This window comes from Acyrthosiphon pisum, chromosome X, assembly GCF_005508785.2.
Source record: "Acyrthosiphon pisum isolate AL4f chromosome X, pea_aphid_22Mar2018_4r6ur, whole genome shotgun sequence".
Lineage (NCBI taxonomy): Eukaryota > Metazoa > Arthropoda > Insecta > Hemiptera > Aphididae > Acyrthosiphon > Acyrthosiphon pisum.
Window position 1 is genome coordinate 119532810 of NC_042493.1, and position 4802 is coordinate 119537611.

Sequence of the window (4802 nt, forward strand, 5' to 3'; positions counted from 1 at the left end):
CTGTTCCGCGAGTCGATCCCGTAGGGTCCTTATATTATAATGTGACTTTGGTGTGATCCCTTCTTCTGGTGCATCGATGTTTGCGTTTACGCATTGATGTATTTATGACTTTCTGTCTTCAGTGGTATGACAAAGGTGCCGCTGCTGGTAATTTATTGTGTTATGATGTCCCTACGTCTATATCGGAAATTTGTCGTCGGGGTCTTGAAGTTTATTATGAGATATAATGTGCTGTCGTCTGGTGCCGTTGATAATTGATAGTTGGTTTTTACTAAACGGCTGGTCGGATAGGTGTTGAATATCACTTATGTTTTGCATGTGTCGTGTGTGGTGTATGAGGGAGCGTAAGTATATGCCTAATGTGTATATATGTATATGTATATTGGACCACCCCACACTCAGTACGGTTCACCATCTATTAGTTATCCTGTGTTTTTATTTAAGTCTAAATATTACATATTACAGTGAGTTAGAAGTTTTAGGTTAGGTTAGGTTTGGTTTATTTGTGGTAAATGTGGATCTATCAGTTGTGTATATTATATTATAACCTTTTTATGATGCTGTATATAATGTGGACCAGAGCCAGACACGGATCCAGTGAAAAGATCTTCTGGGAAGAGGGGGGCAACTTTTTTTTTACAACACAAATACAATTACAATATAACTACACTTTATTCTTAATTAAATTTTTTTTTTTACTATACAATATTGGATTTATAGTTCACATACATTCATCATACATATCTGTGATTGGAATATAGTAGGATCAGAACCTATATAGAATTATAAATATAATATGTCTGGGGAGCTGCCTCTTTCGACCCCTAGGCTCTTCTGGATCCGTTCAGAGCATATAGCATATCTAGCTGGTAAGCTACGACATTTGGTGCTCATATAAGTTAAATGATCTTCACCGAATTTAACGCACCTAGGTTATTGACTTCACAGTAGAGTGTAGACTACTTAAAACGTGTCTAGAAATTTTGGGTTTCGAGTTTGGTGTCTGAAAACGGTTTCAATTTTTTCTGGGTTACGGATTTCGTGCCTGAAAGTGGTTTCGATTTTTTTCAGGTTACAGGTTTCGTGTTTGAGCACGGTTCGTTTTTTTCGGGTTTTGTGTCTGAAAAACAGTTTCAAATTACGTATACTGATATACTTTTGCTTGTAATTATTATAATAGGACACCTGATTTTTATTAATTATTTTATAGAAATATAACTATTAAACATTAAAATAAACTTGATTGATCAATGATTAGAAATACAACATATTATGTTAATCTGTAATTTTTTTGAATGAATTCGTGTCTAAAACGCTTTCTATATTTTTCAGTTTTAAAGTTTCGTGTTTGAAAACGGTTTTGATTTTTTACGGGTTTTGGGTTTCGTGTCTGAAAACTGTTTCAATTTTTTCGGGTTATCCTGTTTTTAAAACCATTTTTACTCTCTGGCAGTGTATGGCCTAATTCTTGACATATTATAATATGTAGGTACCTAGAGTGTTAGGGCTGAATTGTTCATTTTGCATGTCGTTTTTCAGTTACCACAGTAGAGTGGAGCAGCGTATACATTTTGAAGATTTCTTGGTTGTTTTTATTAAGAACAGTGGCAAAGGGCGATGATTATTTTTGTTATTACTCAAGCCAAGTCTCATAGTGTCATAGTTATGGTGTCTGTAAAATAGCTCCATTTCGACAGCATGTACATTTTCGATTTTTCCAATTTTGATATGTACAATATTTTGCGGATAATTTGCGAAATTTTGCGAACTAATTTTCAATTTTTGTGGACAAATAGTTTTTTTATCAAATCATAAAAAACAGATGACATGCTGGTGAAATGGTTCGAAAAATTAAAAAATTAACTTTCTCTACTTTTTATCATACCATTATTTTGCGGAAAATCACGCGATTTTGCGGACAAATAGTTTTTTAGCAAACTAAAAAAAACTGCAAAAAATTAAAAAACGACTTACTTCACTTTTTTGTATACCACAATTTTGCGGAAAAATTGCGCGATTTGGCTGCATGGAAAAATAATAAGTAGTTCGTAAACGGGCTACCACATTGTACTTCGCAAAAAGACTAATTTTCCATACAGCCTACAACATATTATATGTGTATCTTTTCTTATATAATATACTTACTTATAGTAGGTACCTAGTACAAAACTTTAAAATAGATTTAAAAACAAATGTTAGGTAATTTTCTTCATGCCTACTGAAATACCTAGGTACCTAATAAGTAATTTATTAGTCCGAATTCCGAGCTCATTACCAATCTTACAATTTTTGAACAAGTATCACGACTGTGTAATATATTTTGAAAACGCAACTAAAAGTACTTAATACATATTTTTATTTGGAAATATTATAATATTACCTATGCGTTAATTGGATACTTGTGTAATTACAAAAATTGTTTGTCCCGAATAATAGTTTTTAATTTTCTAAAAATATGTCATAAAAATCATTTAAGTAGGTAGGTACTTTTAGACAAGAGGTAATTCGTTGTAGGTATTTTTAATAATAATATAAGGTATATAATATGACCACAGTAAAAACATAAAACTAATATTTTCCTGAATACATACAAGAATAACTATACATTCATTTAGTTTTTCAACATTTAATTAATGTTAAATTGTTTTCGTTTCTATTTTATTTCAAATTATTCTGTTGCATTTGAATTTGTTCCTAAAATATATATCTACATTCTGCATAAGTATAAATGTCAATAAGTTCAATACAAATAGTATATTATTATATAAATTATATTAATATGTTTGTCGTAGCTAAACAAAAATTTAAAAATTAACACACAAACAATTTTATTATTTAGCTGAACGCATTGTTATAAACTTATAAAATATATGTTTAGGTATATATAAATTACAATTAATAAGTTAAATAAAAATAGTATAATTAACTATTTGCCATGGTTTATAAAATTAATCATTATAAATAATAGTCTTCACATAAATGTCGATAAAAAATGAAAATTTCATACAATATCACATAAAAGTTATTCTTATAGCAATTTAAAGATAATACAAATATATAGGTACAGTTATTTTTATTTGTCTTTCAATTTTAAATTTTAACATAGGTAATTTGTCAAAATCACGAAAATTAATTTGTAGTAAAAAATGTATAAGACCTTCAATTTTTATTGCTAAGGATTCAATATGTAATACAATATTCCTCGTATATTCCAAAAAATCTATATAAAATAAATAAGTATACCAACACAATGATTTTTAAAGTAATTTCAACTTAGGATGATATTTTAAACGAAGAATAAGGATTTAACGACTTTAGTTATTTTGTTTTAATTTTAGTTTATTCGTGGGAGTTATGACACTACGTATTTTGTAGGCAATATTTTTAGACCTTGATTATGGAACTAGATGGTAATTATTTATTTGATTTGATGTTCTATTTAATATAGCTGACGATCTTTAGACATTTTTCAGATACCAATTACCAGTTAACATTAGTGATATATTTTATTATTCCTATTTGACGATTTATTTAAATAAGTACTATTATTTTTAGATATTATTAAAAATTAAAACATACTCATAACATATATATTATATCTTAGATTCTAATTGGAGTGAAAGAATGTATTCATTTGACAATTATATCTTTTTTTTTTGTCTGTCAGCAACATTTTAATTAATAAAAATTTTAAATGCTCCGATTTTCGATATTATCATCTTTTCTGATAGAAAAGTAAAACTAGTTGGTACTTTTGGTATGTAAAAATTTAAAATTACTAGTAGTTTTAGAAAGCATCAAGAAAAATAAAATAAAGTGGTAATTTTTGAAAAAATCTATTCTATTTTTTGGTCAACCCAACTCAAATAACAGTAGACACTTGACATGCATTTAAAGCTCAAATTTTTGAAAATGTTTAAACTATTTTAGTTAAAAATTCATAACATTTTTAGTTTCCTAGCTAACATTAGAAAATTTAATAGATGGCTCCTAGTATATTGTTTCAATGGGTGATGAAAAAAAATTAAAAATCCATAATCACAATTTTTTTTTTAAGCATCTAAAGTTCAAATATTTACAAAATACTCACGTAAAAATGACGAAAATATGCAAATTATTTTGAGTTAGAAATTCATGAAAAATTTTATTTTTAAATCTAAAATTTGAAAATATAATACAAGATTCCTCATAAGTTTGTTCACCTTTTGTCTTCAAGCAAGTCAAATTAAATTTTTATGAGCGTTTAAAATTCATATTTTTACAACATTTGATGTTCACTCGATTTCTCATGTAACGATTTTCTTATTTTGTTGTAATTAAAAAACAAATGACTGTAGATACAAAAAAATTTCACTGAATGTTTTTATTAGCATTTTCTATAGGTACGCGATAAAATTTTGAAAATTATTTGACTCTTTTTGAGCTGTTACGGACATTGTCAGTTTTTAATTTTTTTCTATGAACATCAATAAAGTTATATGTGTTGGGCCAAAAAGTGTAAAATTTTAATACAAGGCTCCTGATATATTGGTACAATAGCAGTTGAAAAATATTAAAAATACATAGGCACAATTTTTTTTTTATAAGCATTTATAGATCGAATTTTGACAACTTTTATCAAATTTATTATAGGTACCTATTATAGGTCAATTTTTTTTAAATACTATAGACTATAATATAATATTATGTCTTATACCTAGACTGACATACCGTCTCCGCTCAGAATCGTTTTTTTATACAATGATATTATATCATTGAATTCACATTGAATACCATCCGTTATAGAGTGACCCACTGTACAG